A 23,377-nucleotide genomic window follows, 5' to 3' on the forward strand; every position below is an offset into this window, starting at 1 on the left:
ATAAATACGCTTCTACATACGTAAAGGAAATTCTTAACTTAGAATCCCACATTTAGGTACCATATTACTACATATTATTTAGGATCCCACATTTAGGTACCATATTACTACATATTCTTTAGGATCCCACATTTAGGTACCATATTACTACATATTCTTTAGGATCCCACATTTAGGTACCATATTACTACATATTCTTTAGGATCCCACATTTAGGTACCATATTACTACATATTCTTTAGGATCCCACATTTAGGTACCATATTACTACATATTCTTTAGGATCCCACATTTAGGTACCATATTACTACATATCCTTTAGGATCCCACATTTAGGTACCATATTACTACATATTCTTTAGGATCCCACATTTAGGTACCATATTACTACATATTCTTTAGGATCCCACATTTAGGTACCATATTACTACATATTCTTTAGGATCCCACATTTAGGTACCATATTACTACATATCCTTTAGGATCCCCCATTTAGGTACCCTACCCGTCGGCGACGCCCTCTAGTTTTTGCAGTTTTCTGCAGGTTCGTTTCGTCGTCCGTACGCACTAAAACGCACGTAACTTTTGAACCGTTTACCCGTTTGACCTCCCGTTACTTCCTACATGCTTGTAAATTCACCTTCTATCATATGAACTTAAAATCCCATATCCGGATTAAGGAAATTCTTAACTTACACGCTATCGCCTTATTATTAATTTATGATTTATTCGACCCGTTCATGCCTTCATCCACAAAACTTGTTTGTTTGACCAAGACTTCTTATGAACCTAATAATGTCCACATTGTATATCATACAAGATTAAGTTATCGGATGCCTTGCATCCTCTTGACCCATTTTCGCTCAAGAGCTTATTTTGACCCGTTAAGGGTATTTGCGCATTTTAAGGTCTTTAGCTTACGACAACCATACTTCTCGCTTTCTTGCTTTTTCAAAACATTCATTTAGTCAAATAGCTTGTTTGTAATCAACTTTTAAGACCATTTGCTCGTTTTACCCATCAAGGGCGTTTTTGTCAACTTCGCTCTATCCTTAACAACAAAGGACTCCCATGCATAAGTAACCAATCCTTCTACTTAGCTACAGTTCTTAATCACATATACCTCGCTCGGAGATCCGTTTAATACTTCATCGGTCTCATACAATTCTTTCCTACTTGACCTCGATCATCATACTTAATTAAATTGCACATAACTTTCCATAAACAACTAAGAAGTGATTACAAAGAAATCACTTACCTCGTGCGTCCATGTTCATACTCGTTTCCTCGCCACTTTTGACCCGTTAGCCTTCCGTGCTTGATTCCGTCTCGACATGATTCCTATACTTCCATGTCATCGAAATCACATTCTTATTAGCATACATAATTGTACATGTTAACTGTTTTGGTCAAAAATCACACAAGGATAATGTAACCAAACTTTATGAAAACGGGGTATGATGCTTGGTTAGTTATGAAAGTAAAGGATCACTTCTGTGATAAAGATGCAAAGACACAATGATTTATACGAGGAAAAAGCCCTTGATCAATGAATGATCTCCGGCATAAAAAACCTCGGGTGATGGCAACTACCGATCACCAACTTCAATATAACAAAAATATGATTACAACTTTGGATGATAATGAGCTGAGTACAAGGATCACTGAGTGTCTAAGTGTTTGAGAGTTGTGTCGTATGTCGTGTGTGTTCTTCCGAATGAGGAAGAGTGGTATTTATACATGTGTGGGTGACCTATTTTAGGTAAAATGACTAGATATCAGCTCATTACCCCTTTAGAAATAAAGATAATCTAGCCTAAATTGCTGCCCATGAATCAAGCCATGTTTCCATATCCTGTGCAACGTCTATCTCTGATTTAGCTCTTGCCATATTTGTGAAGACGCGTCCCTGGATCATGGTCTTTAGAGCATATCCTGCTAGATGTTCCTGCAAAACAACATTATATTAAGCGGAAGTGGCCGTTAGTATGAGGATCACCATAATGTCCCATGATCCTGATCCTGAAGTTCTGCTGAGGATCACTGTCTGCATAAGAAACAAGGATCACTGGTTAGGATCATGTGTAAGGATCACCTATAAAAATCCAGCCCTAATAATTGCCCCCAAAATATAAGGAGTTTATTGTAAATAGACGAGTTATATTTTGTTTCGATCTTATCTCTAACGGGCGACTCCAAGAAACTAGCCGTTATGCTCGGACTAGCCGTTGTGATCATTACGTCAGAGATGTGACAATCCTGCAGATCATGATTATAAATAGGAGATAGGGTGAGGATCAGTTTGTATTTAAATTCGAGATACACTCCCCTTATATTCTGCACCGAAGGTTGTTCAGGTATCCTCTTCTTCTCTCTTTCCCTTCTTCCTTTTCTTTACTCTGTTTTTTCTACTCCGTCTCTGTTTCTATTCCGTCACAAAACATGTTGCTCCGGAATTCTCCACACAAGGATTCCAAGAAGGATAGTCCCTTAAAAAGCCAGGGGATTATCAAGGATTCTCCTACGGAGAGGTGTTGCTTTAGTGATGCTCACGTAGACAAAATTCGTCACTGCTTTCCGGCGAATGCCGTTTTTAAATCCTTTGATCCTACTGCTTTGAGCGACTATATCTCGGATGTCTGGGTGGCTTTTCCTGCTACCCCGTTTGCTATAGGGTACTCGTATCCTTTTCCAGACTTTACCCAGTCTTTCTTTTCCTTAACCGGTATCTCTTACATCCAAGCTATGCCGATGATCTGGAGGGTTCTTTATACCTTCGAGAGGATCATCGAGCAGGAAGGGATTGATCTGGGGATGGCGGAGTTGGCTGAGTTTTACGATCTCACCACCTTCGGTTCTCACCGATATTTGTTGAAACGGAAAGCTGGGGAGGATCACCCAATCTTCAAAGTTACTAAGAATGATACAAACTGGAAACGTCGGTTTTTCTTTGTTAAGAGGGATTCAATCCCGGATGGGAAGGATTTGCCCAAGGAATGGGCCACTCATGGTAGGGTAGAGGATCCTCGAAGGATCACTATCAATCCTGTCTCATATGATGAGGATCGCTGATGTCTTTTTTTTTTTTTTTGTCTTTTATGCAGCTATTTCCATTGCTCGTCTGAAATTAACCCCTGCTGCAAAAGAGAGAGTGTTAGCTTTTAAAAAGCTTGATCCTGAAGTTAGAAGCTTCCAAATCACTATCCAAGATTCTCAAGAGATATCCTCTGCATCTGCCACAATGTCAAGTAAGTATCCTCATAAAAAGTAAGTTTTATGTAAAAGTATTTAATTTAATAAGGGAACTTATCTTGTTTTTGAATTGTGTAGGTGCTGGAAAATCTGCCAGGTCTGTTAAATCTGCCTCCATATTTGGGATAAGTGATCTTGCCAATGTCACATCTTCTAAGAAGAAGAAGACTCCTGCTGCCAGTCCTTCAGCATCAGCTCCCAAAGCATTTATCCGGAGCAAGGGAAAAAAGAGGAAAACCTCTGAAGATCTCCAAGGATTTCCCCTCCTCCGTCAGCAATTCCTCGACTACGTGAATGAGGTAAGGATCACTGCCCCTGTTGGTTATCCGTCTCACATATCCTGTTTGCATATTCTGCTTTTCTTGAGGATCATCTGATCCTAAGCTTATCTTTTTCTCCTGTTTGTAGAAACTTGCCGAGATTGAGACCTATCTGGGCCATGTTGAGGACCAGGAGAGCCAAATTGCCGATCTCCAGCGAATGGGTGTGTTAAAGGATCTCAAGATAGGAGATCTTGAGAAGGAACTCCGGGTCATGAAGGCTGAGGCTGCTCAGAGGTTGATCGATATGGATAATGAGAAGCAGGAGATCACCCAAGATGCTAAGGTGTCCGCGGCAATTGCTATGTATAAGATACAACTTCAGATGGCCGAGGAGGCTCAGGATCCTACCTTTGACAAAAGCTCGTGGGATGTTGAGGGTTGGAAGGCAAGGTTGGCAGACCTGGAAGACGAGGATGAGGCTGAGGAGATCCCCATGCTGGAAGGCGGTGATGCTGAGAAGGATCAAGGTGGCAATGCTGGTGGTGACGAAGCAGCGAAGGTGTAGGCTGCATGATTGGGCGATGATGGATATTTCGAGACTAGGCCGGAGCCCAATTTTTTAGGATTCGTAGTGGTTTTTTGTGGTAGTGGTGTTTGTGAACAATTATGGTTTGTAATCTTCGAACAATAGTTTCTTAGGGTTAAGGATCCTGGATCCTTTGAACAATAGGTAGGATTACAAAAGGTGGAGGGATCCTCTGTTTGGGGGATGAAGCCTTTGTGATCCTGCCGCTTTTAATTTCCTGCAAAATGCTAAGACCGCATAGACAATGGACACCCTTTGCCAACCCATGTGGACGGGCCACGTTTTGCTGGTAGAAATGTGGGTCGGCAATTTTGACAATCTTTTGAAAGGGTTAATGATCCTTTTGTTTAATAATATAACTTAACTTTTCTGGCTTATCTTGTGTTGTTATCCTTCAATAATCCTCTTATTTCTCAATTGCTGTGTTTGTTAAAATAACAAGAGTTGAAAAAGTGTTTAATAAACTTAGGGTATGATCCTAGATCAAATATCCTTATATTGAAAATTCTCAAAGTGTTTTAGCTCAAGGATCATAGGTTCGGTTGTCAAAGTATAAGGGTTGGTTAGGATAAAGATTATAATCAAAAATAGTCAAGGATCATACCTGAGGATCCACGTTAGGATCCTAACCTTCAATCAAGACAATCATAGATAAGACTTTGATAGTTAATAAGGATTAAGGACCCTTATATGTTTAGTCTTCCAAAACCTGAAAAGTGAGATATAACTTGGGACTAAGCCAATGTAAAAGATAAATTAGTAACTGGGGACATGCCCAAAGTATAACTGAGAATGATCCCAGAGGATCGCTGGGGACAAGCCCATAGGATAACTGAGAATGATCCCAGAGGATCACTGGGGACAAGCCCATAGGATAACTGAGAATGATCCCAGAGGATCACTGGGGACAAGCCCATAGGATAACTGAGAATGATCCCAGAGGATCACTGGGGACAAGCCCAAAGGATCGTACGTAAACTGGAGTATGGCCCTTTCTGGCAACTATCCAAACTTAGTGACATGAAAATGTCAAAACCTTAGCTAACGTGAAAACGTTAGAAACCTTAGGAACGGATGTATGGTGCGTCCACCATTATACGTAGGATCCTAAATATAGCCAGTACAATGAGGTTGTCAGCCCCGAAAGTGGGTACTGGTCCCAAAGACGTGAACTATACCAGGATCATCGTGCGCTGCTGGCGGAAACTGGGGATAATCCCAAGGATAACTGGGGTTGGACCCAAGGATCTGAGGTGCTCTTGGAGATCTTTGACGATTTGCTGAAGATACCTGAACTATCATAACTCAAATGGTTTGTGAGTAGAGGATGAAGGATACATGATCCTTATCCTTAGGCAACAAGTAAGAAAATGCAATAGTTTTAGGATAAGCATATTACCAGAGTAAGGATTACTGATATCTCCGGGATCCTTCAAGGATATTTCAATGTAAGGATCACATGCATGAAGGATCATATTCACATGAAATATTTCTTTAAGTGAACAGCATTCCAGGCTCTTGGTAACAAGTTTCCTTCCATGGTTAGCAACCTGTATGCCCCCTTTCCTGCTTCAGCTTCAATCAAGTAGGGACCTTCCCATTTTGGTGCTAGCTTCCCGTCAGCAGGATTGATAGTATTTTGAAATGCTTTTCTCAACACCATATCTCCGACTTGGAACTTCCTTATCCTGACATTTTTGTTGTAGGTACCAGCCATTCTTTGTTGGTAGCTTGCCATCCTTATTCTAGCTAGATCCCTGATTTCTTCAATAGTATCCAAATCCTGAGCTAGGATTGCAGTATTTTCTTCAGGATCACGAGCAATGGTTCTAGCAGTTGGGATCACCATCTCTGTTGGGATCACTGCTTCTGCCCCAAATACTAAAGAGAAAGGTGTTTGGCCAGTGGCATTCTTAGGAGTTGTCCTATCAGCCCATAGCACATAAGGTAACTCCCTTGCCCATTTTCCTTTCTTGGATCCTAGCTTCTTTTTCAGATTGTTGATGATGATCTTGTTGGATAATTCTGCTTGACCATTGGCTTGTGGATGAACTGGTGTTGATGTTATCATCTTGATTCCCCAACTGTTACAAAAGTTAGTGGTTCTGCTTCCAATGAATTGGGAACCATTATCACATACAATTTCAGAGGGAATGCCAAATCTAGTTATAATATTTCTTTTGATAAAGGATATAACTTCTTTTTCTCTGACTTGAGCAAAGGCTTCAGCTTCTATCCATTTAGAGAAGTAGTCAGTCATGGCAAGCATAAATACTTTTCCACCAGGTGCTTTAGGGAGCTTGCCAACTATATCCATTCCCCATCTCATGAATGGCCAAGAGGATGGAATGGGGTGTAGTAATTCAGCTGGTTGGTGAAGGATATTGCTATGCCTTTGGCAAGGATCACATTTCTTAGCATACTCTATAGCATCCCTTTTCATGGTTGGCCAGTAGTATCCTGTTCTAAGGATCCTTGAGAATAATGCCCTGCTCCCAGTGTGGTTTCCACAATCTCCTTCGTGGAAGTCTCTCAACACTTCTTCAATTTCAGGATCTTCAATACATCTTAAATATGGTCCTGCAAGGGATCGTTTATATAGCACATTATTTAAGATTGCAAATTGAGATACCTTAATCCTGAAAGCTCTAGGATTTTCTCCCGTTGGAATCTCCCCATGTTGCAAGTATCTCATGATTGGTGAGATCCATGATCCTGAATAAGATTGGGCTTCTTCACTAGGGATCATTGCAGTATCCTCTTCTATTTCCATGGCCACCTGATTTTCAATAGCAGGAGCCAGGATATGGATGATAGGGATACTTATATCTTCTGGAATCTTCAAGGATGATCCTAGGTTGGCCAATGCATCAGCTTCCGTGTTATCCTCCCTTGGTACCTGTGTTAAGCTAAAAGAAACAAAAGAGAGTGCCAATTCTTTGACTATCTCTAAATATTTTGTTAGTTTTTCACCTTTAACAGCATAGGATCCGTTAAAGTGATTAGTGATCAATAATGAATCTACATATACTTTGAGATACTTTACCCCCATATCCTTAGCAATTTGTAAGCCAGCAATTAAGGCTTCATACTCAGCCTCATTGTTAGTTGCTTGGAATTCACAGGCTATGGAGTGGGGTATTATGTCCCCCTGTGGCGATTTTAGTAGGATCCCTAGCCCTGTGCCTTTGATATTTGAGGATCCGTCAGTGTGTAGTATCCAAGGATCCTTGGTCTCATCCAACTGCTGAACCTCCAATTCTGCTTCTTTTTGTAGATCACTACTGAAATCAGCCACAAAGTCAGCTAGTGCCTGAGATTTAATAGCTGTTCTTGGTTCGTATCTTATATCATGGGCACTAAGCTTTACTGCCCACTTAGCCATTCTCCCTGACATATCTGGTTTCCTGAGGACATTCTTAATTGGAAAATTAGTTCTAACAACAATAGTATGGGTTTCAAAATAATGTCTTAACTTAGTCGATGCCATGATTAATGCAAGGATAAGCTTTTCGAGGTGTGAGTACCTGGATTCGGCATCAAGTAGACTTTTACTTACATAGTAGATAGGATATTGTGTACCTTCGTGATCCTTAACAAGGACAGCACTTACAGCGGTTGAGGATACCGCCAGATATAAGGATAACACATCTCCTTTTTCCGGTTTTGCTAATGCTGGTGCTGAGGACATATACTCTTTTAGGGCTTGTAAAGCATTCTCATGCTTCTCAGTCCATTCGAACTTCTTATTCTTCCTTAGGATATCGTAGAATTCTTTGCATTTTTCTGAGGATTTCGATATGAACCTGTTCAAAGCTGCTATCCTGCCTGTCAGTCTTTGAACATCCTTGGCATTGGCAGGAGATTTGATATTTATTAATGCTTTGATTTGTTCCGGGCTTGCTTCAATGCCCCTCTGGGTTACCATGTATCCTAAGAACTTTCCTGCCTTAACACCAAAATGGCATTTTGAAGGATTAAGTTTCATGTTGTAACTATCAAGGATATCGAATGCTTCTTCCAGGTCCCTTAGGTGATCCTCAGCTTTCTTTGACTTGACCACCATATCATCTATGTACACCTCCATAGTTTTTCCAATTTGATCTTTGAACATCATATTTACCAGCCTTTGATATGTTGCACCTGCATTTCTTAGTCCAAAAGGCATGGCAATATAACAATATAAACCGGTTGGGGTCATGAAGGCTGTATCCTCTTGGTCAGATGGTTCCATCTGGATTTGTTGGAACCCAGATGATGCATCCATAAAGGTCAACAGTTCATGCCCCGCTGTTGCATCCACCATGGAGTCAATGTGGGGTAATGGGAAAGGATCCTTGGGACATGCCTTATTTAGATCAGTGAAATCGACACATACCCTCCACTTTCCGTTTTTCTTTTGTACAACAACCACATTGGCTAACCATTTTGGATACTTTACCTCTCTGATCATACCTGCTCGAAGTAATCTCTCTACTTCTTCTTGGATAATGGCGTTCCTTTCTGGTGCAAACTTTCTCCTTTTTTGATGAATTGGTTTGATAGACCTGTCAATGCCAAGTTTGTGAGTAATAATATCCTTAGATATACCTGTCATATCTTCATGTTTCCAAGCAAAAGTAGATTTTCTTCTTTTGAGGAAGGATATCATGTCTTCCTTCATCTTGCCAAGGATCCCTGATCCGATATAGATTTTTGATTCAAGATCACTAGGATCCAAGAGGATTTCATCTACATCTTGTTCCCTTGCCTCCAAGACATTCCTCGGAGGATACTGTAATTGCTATTGCTCCCTTGGCTTCGAGGTTGGCTTCATGGATGAGGTATAGCAATCCTTAGCCTCTTGCTGATCACTGTCGATCTTGATTATCCCCCATGGGCTAGGGAGCTTCACACATTGATGGTAGGTAGATGGAACTGCTTTCATGTCATGTATCCAAGGCCTGCCAAGGATAACGTTGCAACAAGATAAACAGTCAATAACACAAAATTTTTGGTAATTATGTAATCCTTCCACGTAGATTGGGAGTTTGATGTCCCCCAAAGTTTTCTTCGTTTCTCCACTGAATCCTACAAGCACGGAGGATCTTGGTGTGATGTCTGATTCTGGGATTCCCATCTTCTTCAGGACATCAAGCTGGATAATGTTCACTGAGCTCCCTCCGTCAATAAGGATCCTGCGGACAAAATGGTTAGAGATAAAGAGAGTGATCACTAAACTATCATGGTGAGGATCCTGAAGGTTAATGCGATCATTCTCATCAAATGTTATCATCTTCCCTTCTGAGACACTTGAGGTTCTAATAGGCCTTTCTCCATTATCCATTTTTGATTCTTTTGCATGTCTTTTGGCCGCTGAAAAGGATGTACCACAAATGTCCGATCCTCCGGATATAAAGTTAATCACTTGTGCGTCTGCCGGAGGTGCTGGAGCCTTTTCAGGGATCCTTTCAGGATCCTGGGTCCTTTGCTTTTTTCTCCCCAATAATTCTTTTAGATGCCCCTTGCTTAGCAGGTATCCAATTTCTTTTCTTAAGGCTATGCAATCTTCAGTTAGATGCCCGAAATCCTCATGGTATGCACACCATTTGGACTTATCTTTAGTCCCGGACGGTTTATCATTCTTCCTGGGCCACCTAGCTTTTTCACCTAGATTCTGCATTGCAAGGATTAGTTCATGATTATCAACGGAAAAACAATATTCTGAGATTGGAGGATATTCTTCATCATCCTCTTCTTGGTCAACAGCATGCACATTCTTGTTCTCGTTTCTATGGTAGGATTTGAACTTGTTGCTTTTGAAGGAGGATCCTTGCTTATCTTGTTTTGAGGATCCTACTTGTCTTTCCTGGATCCTCTTGTCATCCTCTAGCCGGATAAACCTGAGTGCTCGAGTTCTTACTTCATCTAAATTCCTGCATGGTGTCATAACAAGATCATCATAGAATAATGAATCCTTAAGCAGTCCCATTTTGAAGGCTTCAACAGCCGTAGCCATATCCAAGTTGGGAATGTCCAAGGATTCTTTACTAAATTTAGTTATATAATCCCTTAATGATTCGTTATGATTTTGAGTTATCCTGTATAAATCACTAGTTAATTTTTCAAATTTTCTGCTACAAGAGAATTGGTTATTGAATAAATTAACTAAATTGGCAAATGAAGTAATAGAGTAAGGGGGAAGACTTAGCAGCCACTTAAGAGCTGATCCTGTAAGAGTGGATCCAAATCCTTTACATAGGCATGCTTCCTTCAATTTTTCTGGGATAGGATTGATCTCCATCCTTTCCCTGTATTGTGCTATATGCTCCTCTGGATCCGTTGTGCCATCATACAACTTCATGGTAGGGATATGGAACCTTTTGGGTACCTCTGCATCACAAATTGGTGGTGCAAAACGAGATACCTTGTGGCTTCCATCCGCAATCTCTGGGATAGGCTTGACTACCCCTGGAACACTTGAGATCATGTCCTTTAGTTTCTGTAATTCCCTGGCCATAGCATGATTGGTACCTGTATTCTGCATGAATCCATGGTTAGTGGTAGGATAATTATTTAAAGTGTTACCTCCCATTGGGTTCAAGTTAGGGAATCCATATTGCTGGGATTCTGGAACAACGGCGGGACCAGTGGAAGCAATGGTCTGCATTGGAATGAAGTCCCCTTGATGGACATCTAGACTTCCTGTTTGCAAACTTTTTAGGGATCCTGGCATCTGTAAGGATCCTGATATCTGGGATGATCCTGGAATGAAGGAGGATCCTTGAACCTGGGATGATCCTGGAACAAAAGAGGATCCTTGGCCCTGGAATGATCCTGGAATAAAGTAGGATCCTTGAAACTGCTGTGCCCCCGGATAGGCTCCCGGATTCATGAAGGATCCCATGTATTGAGGATAGGATCCTATTGGCTGAAAATGTGAATCTGATGTCTGAGTCATTGCTGCCGAGTTGAGACGTGATCCTCTTGACTCCCCTATGATTTGCACGTCGGGGATCCCTGATGGCTGGGAAGTGATCATTGGAGTATCGAAGCTCAAGGATTTGGGCATCAGTGGAGAATGATCCTCTGCCGCTTTCTTTTGTCTTTTGAGATCTCCAATTTCCCTGAGGATCCTTTCGTTGGTTTCATCTTGCCGCTGCATACGATCCTTCATCTGCAAAATTAAAGCAAATACATCACTAGTACTGGGAATAGGAGAATTCATAGCAGAAGAAGATAGAGGTTTAGATGAAGTGGGAGTTGATCTCTTCTCAGTATTTTTCTGAGATCCTGCCGGTGGAGGAGGCAAGGTGATCTGTGATGAGGTGACTGCAGACATCGCCGTGGACGTGTTCTTCAATGATGAAGCCATGTAACTCTTTGAAATGATTTCGAACAAAAGATTTTCTTATGAATGAAGCACCAATTGCCCCACGGTGGGCGCCAAACTGTTTTGGTCAAAAATCACACAAGGATAATGTAACCAAACTTTATGAAAACGGGGTATGATGCTTGGTTAGTTATGAAAGTAAAGGATCACTTCTGTGATAAAGATGCAAAGACACAATGATTTATACGAGGAAAAAGCCCTTGATCAATGAATGATCTCCGGCATAAAAAACCTCGGGTGATGGCAACTACCGATCACCAACTTCAATATAACAAAAATATGATTACAACTTTGGATGATAATGAGCTGAGTACAAGGATCACTGAGTGTCTAAGTGTTTGAGAGTTGTGTCGTATGTCGTGTGTGTTCTTCCGAATGAGGAAGAGTGGTATTTATACATGTGTGGGTGACCTATTTTAGGTAAAATGACTAGATATCAGCTCATTACCCCTTTAGAAATAAAGATAATCTAGCCTAAATTGCTGCCCATGAATCAAGCCATGTTTCCATATCCTGTGCAACGTCTATCTCTGATTTAGCTCTTGCCATATTTGTGAAGACGCGTCCCTGGATCATGGTCTTTAGAGCATATCCTGCTAGATGTTCCTGCAAAACAACATTATATTAAGCGGAAGTGGCCGTTAGTATGAGGATCACCATAATGTCCCATGATCCTGATCCTGAAGTTCTGCTGAGGATCACTGTCTGCCAAAGAAACAAGGATCACTGGTTAGGATCATGTGTAAGGATCACCTATAAAAATCCAGCCCTAACATTAACGATCATATCGATCGCATAATTCCTATTTGACTTTCATTAGTTACTTCTAGCAAGCATAATACATGTGACCAAATTCATATCATTTCAAACTCATGTAAACCATCATGTCATCGCATTAAACACACATTCGTCAAACGCGCTCCATATAACTTACCTTAATCTTACAATTAGGACAACCCGCCTAACCATCCTTCTTATACACGGTTGACTTTTAGAAGTCAACGGTTCATTTAGTTTAACTTTCGACTTATCATTATATACCCGCAACATCATAATCGACTATACGGACGACAATACATACATTTTATCATACGATTGGGGTGCGTACCATCTTTTAAGCATAACGTACAACTAATTCATGCACAATCTTCTAAATTCATACATAGTTCATCAAATCCTTCTACTAATCAACATGTGGTATTTAAAATTAAACATCATACATATTATCTTCACATTTTGTCCACTTCATCTAACAACAATTCACCATTTCTTATCCAATTTCTTTAAACACTCACACACATGTATGATTCCAAGCATTGTTAACATAAGTAAATCATCAATTTACATTACATCATCTAAAACCCACTTCATAACTACTTATTAATCACTTACAAGTGATCTAATCTTAATTTCTTCATAATTTCATCATGCTTTTGATATGTGTACTACCTTGTAAGCATAGTGTACAACTAGTTCATGCATATCCTTCTAATCTCATACATAATTCATCAATTTCTTCCTTCTAATCAACATGAATCATACATGCATAAACATCAAACATATTAGTATCACATTTCTTTCAATTCCCCTCATAAGAATCCATCTTACAAATCAAAATACATCAATTTTAAGCATGAATTTAGACATAGATGATTTATCCATGTCATCATCTTCACCATAACAAACGGGTTTCACCCTTAAACATCAAATTAACCTAAACCATGCATAATCCATGTTCTATATGATGATTATAACACATACCAATGCTCAATTTCACTTGAACTCACGGATTAGAACATAACCCATTTTACACATGATCACCAATCTTAGATTTTCGACATACCTTATGATCCCCTCGTGTTGGAGATCATTAATCCATGCTCGGTTATGGATTTGAGCTTCATCTTGCCTTCCGATTTGAGCATAAAGATGGAACTAGGGTTTGAGGCTCCATGGGAGCCTCCTGCTCTCTCTCTCGAACACACGTATGTGTGTGTTTGTGTGTGTTAGATATTTTATAACTTAACTTTCATTTGTTCCATTTTAGCCCCTTGGTTTACTTTTAAAACATAACTGACATTACCTTTATCATTTAAGACTTTTGACCATACCCTTAACTAGGTTAAATAGCCTAGTTATTTATTTCCTGACGTGTCACATAATAACATAAAACAAACTTTAACATTCAGATTTTGGGTCGTTACAAGTCTACCACCCTTAAACAAGGTTTCGTCCCCGAAACCTTTCTCACTTTCATCGAACACACATTATCTTTTCTTCCAGTCCATCCATACGACCACTAGCCCATACTTGCCTGATCATTCTTTCCTATTTTATTTGCATTTTCATTTACTTGACCTGTCAATAACTGGTCATTACACATACTCTTCCATCCTTTAATATGATCCATTCTTAATGGATCTAATTACTCCATCTCACCTCTAAAAATTTACATTCTCTACATACTCTGTATAACATTCAACTTTTGTTTTGTTACCACCACAAAACTTACTATTTCATAGTCACACCTACGTGCTTAACTCTAACGTTAATCTTACTCTACGTTTTCGACAGTTACGTATACCTTGCATACCTTTATATTATCTTTAAATCATTTCGTTCATTTTACATTACTATTACTTTCTCTTCATGCATTACTTAGTTCACGTATATAAATAGTTCATATCTCTCCAATCATGAGTTAAACATTTCACTAACCTCTTTTTCATTTCCTAAACCACGATCTGCAACCCAGATCGATCATCTTCTCCTCGAGTACTAACCGTTTAGGCCAACTTTCATTCCTTCGTGTAATGAGCTTCCGCTCGTGCACGTCCTTTCACCAATACGATTGGTTTCATCACATCACTAATCCAACATTATCACCAACAACATCAGCGGTTAGCATATATCATTCAATCATTCATTTCACTAGGTGATTACCCATCTATAACTCTTCTACAATTTTCCTACGTACATGCTATAACACATTCCATACTTCATTCCTTACATATAATTCCTTTACTCTAGTTACTTATTTCGTCACCCTTGCGGTTTGACCCTTCAAGTCCCACTGACATCTCTTACTTATCATAGATGCATCGAGATACACGTTCGTGCTTCTTTCCATTCATACTTACTTGAAAAGACATTCATTACATTATTCTGGTACTCGTGACCAAGCTTACCCTTCTTATTCATACTTAACTTATTGTCCGGGTGGTAGCTCGCCTTACATTATGACTCCCACGAGTCGATTACTAACACATCTAACTCATCCCGGTTTCAAAACTTCTTTCTTTCATTTTAAAATTAAAAATTTGGGTTTGCATGCCAATCCTAATCATTCTTTCATCCAGTTACTTTGCACTTACTCACATGATTCGTTTGACACAACCACGGTCAAACTATTGACACATCGCGATGTTGGCTATTTTCATCATTTCTATATTTTAACTCGTCCTTCGGACGCAATCATAGCATCCATACCTTTCATTATTTCTATGTTTTGAATCCGTCTAGCGGTTTCGAACATTCTCTTCATGCATTTCATACCTTGAATCCGTCTCACGGATTCAAACATATCATTCATGCCTTTCATCCTTGAATCCGTCTCACGGATTCAAACATTGCATTCATAACTTTCATTCCTTGAATCCATCTCCCAGATTCAGACATATTATTCATATCTTTCCTTCCTTGAATCCGTCTCATGGATTCAAATCATTTCATTTATAAATTGCATTCCTTGAATCCATCTCGTGGATTCAAACATTTCATTCATACATTGCATTCATATCTTGTTGATCCGTACCTTCTTACGGATTCAACATTCTTCATTTTTTTTTATCACTCATACTTTTCATTCCTACATAGTACTCTCAACTTCCCGAGAGTCTTAATTCCCATTTCCCCCACACGCCCGCCTGCTACCCAACTCTACCGGACATACCTGTAACAATTATCATAATCTCACGAACGTCATACGTTTCTCGTGTACTGGCCAGGTATGCAATCCACATAGTAGTTTCGTGCCTTCATGTAATTGTCACCTTATGTCCGTAGACTTAGGTTTCGGCGCGTGTATCACTTTCAGTACCTCATTACATACAATCCTTGTCTTTCATTTAAAACTTTTCCTTCCTTTAATGAACTTTACCATTGCTTACATCCTTACATTAAATTCACATACCTGGGTTCATTTGCCCACTTGTCTTATTACCTCTTTGCCTACCTTAGTATTCATTCTAGGCTGCATTCACGGATCATCCTCTTCCAACACTTATGCTTACCTTGCACATACAAAACCGTCAGTTTTGTTATACGTATACATAAATGCATACTTTCATCAACCCTTTACCTTTGGATCTTGATCGAGTCTTGGATTGTACGGATTTCTTATCTCAAGAGCACACAAGTTTGAGTTCAAGTACTTACCTTCTCGTACTTGATTCCCTCAAACCAGGGCTCTGATACCAACTTGTAAGACCCTAATACGTATTTGACTAAAAGTCGCAGCGGAAGTTCAAGCCATAAACTTTCTTTCATTATAAACGCCTTAACTTAATTAAAAATTAACTTTAACATAACTCTTTCACATAAATCCATCAATCGACTTATTTACTAAGTAAAAACATAGCTTATGTTTACTACATTATATACATCAACGTTCCCGTACAATCTCACTAGTGACTCGATCCTCGATCTCTATTCCTTGATGATCCTCATGACTCGTGATTCGTACAACCTGCACTCACCACATACATTCATCACATTAGTATACAATACATAAACAAGACTCTATACATGTACACTTTCCATTCAGCTTTCTCTCTAACTTTAAGCATATCATTAGCGTATCCATTCCCTTGTGAGTCTTCAATAATGTGCCTGCATAAATCTTCGTTTTCCAGGTACATAATTAATATCATTAACACTTAACGTATCCAAAATCATACTTCATATACTCGTGCATACATCCATATCTCAATACATACATGCCTACACCCATACGTATCTTCATATATTCATAAATACACTTCTACATATGTACCTACCTTTATACGTCTCTACCTTCATGCCTACGATCACACGTACTCGCATACATACACAAATACACATTTGCATACATACATACATTTCTACGCCTTCACATATATACATACTATCATACGTATCTTCATATATACATAAATACGCTTCTACATACGTAAAGGAAATTCTTAACTTAGAATCCCACATTTAGGTACCATATTACTACATATTCTTTAGGATCCCACATTTAGGTACCATATTACTACATATTCTTTAGGATCCCACATTTAGGTACCATATTACTACATATTCTTTAGGATCCCACATTTAGGTACCATATTACTACATATTCTTTAGGATCCCACATTTAGGTACCATATTACTACATATTCTTTAGGATCCCACATTTAGGTACCATATTACTACATATCCTTTAGGATCCCACATTTAGGTACCATATTACTACATATCCTTTAGGATCCCACATTTAGGTACCATATTACTACATATTCTTTAGGATCCCACATTTAGGTACCATATTACTACATATTCTTTAGGATCCCACATTTAGGTACCATATTACTACATATCCTTTAGGATCCCCCATTTAGGTACCCTACCCGTCGGCGACGCCCTCTAGTTTTTGCAGTTTTCTGCAGGTTCGTTTCGTCGTCCGTACGCACTAAAACGCACGTAACTTTTGAACCGTTTACCCGTTTGACCTCCCGTTACTTCCTACATGCTTGTAAATTCACCTTCTATCATATGAACTTAAAATCCCATATCCGGATTAAGGAAATTCTTAACTTACACGCTATCGCCTTATTATTAATTTATGATTTATTCGACCCGTTCATGCCTTCATCCACAAAACTTGTTTGTTTGACCAAGACTTCTTATGAACCTAATAATGTCCACATTGTATATCATACAAGATTAAGTTATCGGATGCCTTGCATCCTCTTGACCCATTTTCGCTCAAGAGCTTATTTTGACCCGTTAAGGGTATTTGCGCATTTTAAGGTCTTTAGCTTACGACAACCATACTTCTCGCTTTCTTGCTTTTTCAAAACATTCATTTAGTCAAATAGCTTGTTTGTAATCAACTTTTAAGACCATTTGCTCGTTTTACCCATCAAGGGCGTTTTTGTCAACTTCGCTCTATCCTTAACAACAAAGGACTCCCATGCATAAGTAACCAATCCTTCTACTTAGCTAGAGTTCTTAATCACATATACCTCGCTCGGAGATCCGTTTAATACTTCATCGGTCTCATACAATTCTTTCCTACTTGACCTCGATCATCATACTTAATTAAATTGCACATAACTTTCCATAAACAACTAAGAAGTGATTACAAAGAAATCACTTACCTCGTGCGTCCATGTTCATACTCGTTTCCTCGCCACTTTTGACCCGTTAGCCTTCCGTGCTTGATTCCGTCTCGACATGATTCCTATACTTCCATGTCATCGAAATCACATTCTTATTAGCATACATAATTGTACATGTTAACGATCATATCGATCGCATAATTCCTATTTGACTTTCATTAGTTACTTCTAGCAAGCATAATACATGTGACCAAATTCATATCATTTCAAACTCATGTAAACCATCATGTCATCGCATTAAACACACATTCGTCAAACGCGCTCCATATAACTTACCTTAATCTTACAATTAGGACAACCCGCCTAACCATCCTTCTTATACACGGTTGACTTTTAGAAGTCAACGGTTCATTTAGTTTAACTTTCGACTTATCATTATATACCCGCAACATCATAATCGACTATACGGACGACAATACATACATTTTATCATACGATTGGGGTGCGTACCATCTTTTAAGCATAACGTACAACTAATTCATGCACAATCTTCTAAATTCATACATAGTTCATCAAATCCTTCTACTAATCAACATGTGGTATTTAAAATTAAACATCATACATATTATCTTCACATTTTGTCCACTTCATCTAACAACAATTCACCATTTCTTATCCAATTTCTTTAAACACTCACACACATGTATGATTCCAAGCATTGTTAACATAAGTAAATCATCAATTTACATTACATCATCTAAAACCCACTTCATAACTACTTATTAATCACTTACAAGTGATCTAATCTTAATTTCTTCATAATTTCATCATGCTTTTGATATGTGTACTACCTTGTAAGCATAGTGTACAACTAGTTCATGCATATCCTTCTAATCTCATACATAATTCATCAATTTCTTCCTTCTAATCAACATGAATCATACATGCATAAACATCAAACATACTAGTATCACATTTCTTTCAATTCCCCTCATAAGAATCCATCTTACAAATCAAAATACATCAATTTTAAGCATGAATTTAGACATAGATGATTTATCCATGTCATCATCTTCACCATAACAAACGGGTTTCACCCTTAAACATCAAATTAACCTAAACCATGCATAATCCATGTTCTATATGATGATTATAACACATACCAATGCTCAATTTCACTTGAACTCACGGATTAGAACATAACCCATTTTACACATGATCACCAATCTTAGATTTTCGACATACCTTATGATCCCCTCGTGTTGGAGATCATTAATCCATGCTCGGTTATGGATTTGAGCTTCATCTTGCCTTCCGATTTGAGCATAAAGATGGAACTAGGGTTTGAGGCTCCATGGGAGCCTCTTGCTCTCTCTCTCGAACACACGTATGTGTGTGTTTGTGTGTGTTAGATATTTTATAACTTAACTTTCATTTGTTCCATTTTAGCCCCTTGGTTTACTTTTAAAACATAACTGACATTACCTTTATCATTTAAGACTTTTGACCATACCCTTAACTAGGTTAAATAGCCTAGTTATTTATTTCCTGACGTGTCACATAATAACATACAACAAACTTTAACATTCAGATTTTGGGTCGTTACAAGTCTACCACCCTTAAACAAGGTTTCGTCCCCGAAACCTTTCTCACTTTCATCGAACACACATTATCTTTTCTTCCAGTCCATCCATACGACCACTAGCCCATACTTGCCTGATCATTCTTTCCTATTTTATTTGCATTTTCATTTACTTGACCTGTCAATAACTGGTCATTACACATACTCTTCCATCCTTTAATATGATCCATTCTTAATGGATCTAATTACTCCATCTCACCTCTAAAAATTTACATTCTCTACATACTCTGTATAACATTCAACTTTTGTTTTGTTACCACCACAAAACTTACTATTTCATAGTCACACCTACGTGCTTAACTCTAACGTTAATCTTACTCTACGCTTTCGACAGTTACGTATACCTTGCATACCTTTATATTATCTTTAAATCATTTCGTTCATTTTACATTACTATTACTTTCTCTTCATGCATTACTTAGTTCACGTATATAAATAGTTCATATCTCTCCAATCATGAGTTAAACATTTCACTAACCTCTTTTTCATTTCCTAAACCACGATCTGCAACCCAGATCGATCATCTTCTCCTCGAGTACTAACCGTTTAGGCCAACTTTCATTCCTTCGTGTAATGAGCTTCCGCTCGTGCACGTCCTTTCACCAATACGATTGGTTTCATCACATCACTAATCCAACATTATCACCAACAACATCAGCGGTTAGCATATATCATTCAATCATTCATTTCACTAGGTGATTACCCATCTATAACTCTTCTACAATTTTCCTACGTACATGCTATAACACATTCCATACTTCATTCCTTACATACAATTCCTTTACTCTAGTTACTTATTTCGTCACCCTTGCGGTTTGACCCTTCAAGTCCCACTGACATCTCTTACTTATCATAGATGCATCGAGATACACGTTCGTGCTTCTTTCCATTCATACTTACTTGAAAAGACATTCATTACATTATTCTGGTACTCGTGACCAAGCTTACCCTTCTTATTCATACTTAACTTATTGTCCGGGTGGTAGCTCGCCTTACATTATGACTCCCACGAGTCGATTACTAACACATCTAACTCATCCCGGTTTCAAAACTTCTTTCTTTCATTTTAAAATTAAAAATTTGGGTTTGCATGCCAATCCTAATCATTCTTTCATCCAGTTACTTTGCACTTACTCACATGATTCGTTTGACACAACCACGGTCAAACTATTGACACATCGCGATGTTGGCTATTTTCATCATTTCTATATTTTAACTCGTCCTTCGGACGCAATCATAGCATCCATACCTTTCATTATTTCTATGTTTTGAATCCGTCTAGCGGTTTCGAACATTCTCTTCATGCATTTCATACCTTGAATCCGTCTCACGGATTCAAACATATCATTCATGCCTTTCATCCTTGAATCCGTCTCACGGATTCAAACATTGCATTCATAACTTTCATTCCTTGAATCCATCTCCCGGATTCAGACATATTATTCATATCTTTCCTTCCTTGAATCCGTCTCATGGATTCAAATCATTTCATTTATAAATTGCATTCCTTGAATCCATCTCGTGGATTCAAACATTTCATTCATACATTGCATTCATATCTTGTTGATCCGTACCTTCTTACGGATTCAACATTCTTCATTTTTTTTTATCACTCATACTTTTCATTCCTACATAGTACTCTCAACTTCCCGAGAGTCTTAATTCCCATTTCCCCCACACGCCCGCCTGCTACCCAACTCTACCGGACATACCTGTAACAATTATCATAATCTCACGAACGTCATACGTTTCTCGTGTACTGGCCAGGTACGCAATCCACATAGTAGTTTCGTGCCTTCATGTAATTGTCACCTTATGTCCGTAGACTTAGGTTTCGGCGCGTGTATCACTTTCAGTACCTCATTACATACAATCCTTGTCTTTCATTTAAAACTTTTCCTTCCTTTAATGAACTTTACCATTGCTTACATCCTTACATTAAATTCACATACCTGGGTTCATTTGCCCACTTGTCTTATTACCTCTTTGCCTACCTTAGTATTCATTCTAGGCTGCATTCACGGATCATCCTCTTCCAACACTTATGCTTACCTTGCACATACAAAACCGTCAGTTTTGTTATACGTATACATAAATGCATACTTTCATCAACCCTTTACCTTTGGATCTTGATCGAGTCTTGGATTGTACGGATTTCTTATCTCAAGAGCACACAAGTTTGAGTTCAAGTACTTACCTTCTCGTACTTGATTCCCTCAAACCAGGGCTCTGATACCAACTTGTAAGACCCTAATACGTATTTGACTAAAAGTCGCAGCGGAAGTTCAAGCCATAAACTTTCTTTCATTATAAACGCCTTAACTTAATTAAAAATTAACTTTAACATAACTCTTTCACATAAATCCATCAATCGACTTATTTACTAAGTAAAAACATAGCTTATGTTTACTACATTATATACATCAACGTTCCCGTACAATCTCACTAGTGACTCGATCCTCGATCTCTATTCCTTGATGATCCTCATGACTCGTGATTCGTACAACCTGCACTCACCACATACATTCATCACATTAGTATACAATACATAAACAAGACTCTATACATGTACACTTTCCATTCAGCTTTCTCTCTAACTTTAAGCATATCATTAGCGTATCCATTCCCTTGTGAGTCTTCAATAATGTGCCTGCATAAATCTTCGTTTTCCAGGTACATAATTAATATCATTAACACTTAACGTATCCAAAATCATACTTCATATACTCGTGCATACATCCATATCTCAATACATACATGCCTACACCCATACGTATCTTCATATATTCATAAATACACTTCTACATATGTACCTACCTTTATACGTCTCTACCTTCATGCCTACGATCACACGTACTCGCATACATACACAAATACACATTTGCATACATACATACATTTCTACGCCTTCACATATATACATACTATCATACGTATCTTCATATATACATAAATACGCTTCTACATACGTAAAGGAAATTCTTAACTTAGAATCCCACATTTAGGTACCATATTACTACATATTCTTTAGGATCCCACATTTAGGTACCATATTACTACATATTCTTTAGGATCCCACATTTAGGTACCATATTACTACATATTCTTTAGGATCCCACATTTAGGTACCATATTACTACATATTCTTTAGGATCCCACATTTAGGTACCATATTACTACATATTCTTTAGGATCCCACATTTAGGTACCATATTACTACATATTCTTTAGGATCCCACATTTAGGTACCATATTACTACATATCCTTTAGGATCCCACATTTAGGTACCATATTACTACATATCCTTTAGGATCCCACATTTAGGTACCATATTACTACATATTCTTTAGGATCCCACATTTAGGTACCATATTACTACATATTCTTTAGGATCCCACATTTAGGTACCATATTACTACATATCCTTTAGGATCCCCCATTTAGGTACCCTACCCATCGGCGACGCCCTCTAGTTTTTGCAGTTTTCTGCAGGTTCGTTTCGTCGTCCGTACGCACTAAAACGCACGTAACTTTTGAACCGTTTACCCGTTTGACCTCCCGTTACTTCCTACATGCTTGTAAATTCACCTTCTATCATATGAACTTAAAATCCCATATCCGGATTAAGGAAATTCTTAACTTACACGCTATCGCCTTATTATTAATTTATGATTTATTCGACCCGTTCATGCCTTCATCCACAAAACTTGTTTGTTTGACCAAGACTTCTTATGAACCTAATAATGTCTACATTGTATATCATACAAGATTAAGTTATCGGATGCCTTGCATCCTCTTGACCCATTTTCGCTCAAGAGCTTATTTTGACCCGTTAAGGGTATTTGCGCATTTTAAGGTCTTTAGCTTACGACAACCATACTTCTCGCTTTCTT

The sequence above is a fragment of the Helianthus annuus genome, chromosome 3 (assembly GCF_002127325.2).
Source record: "Helianthus annuus cultivar XRQ/B chromosome 3, HanXRQr2.0-SUNRISE, whole genome shotgun sequence".
Classification (NCBI taxonomy): domain Eukaryota; kingdom Viridiplantae; phylum Streptophyta; class Magnoliopsida; order Asterales; family Asteraceae; genus Helianthus; species Helianthus annuus.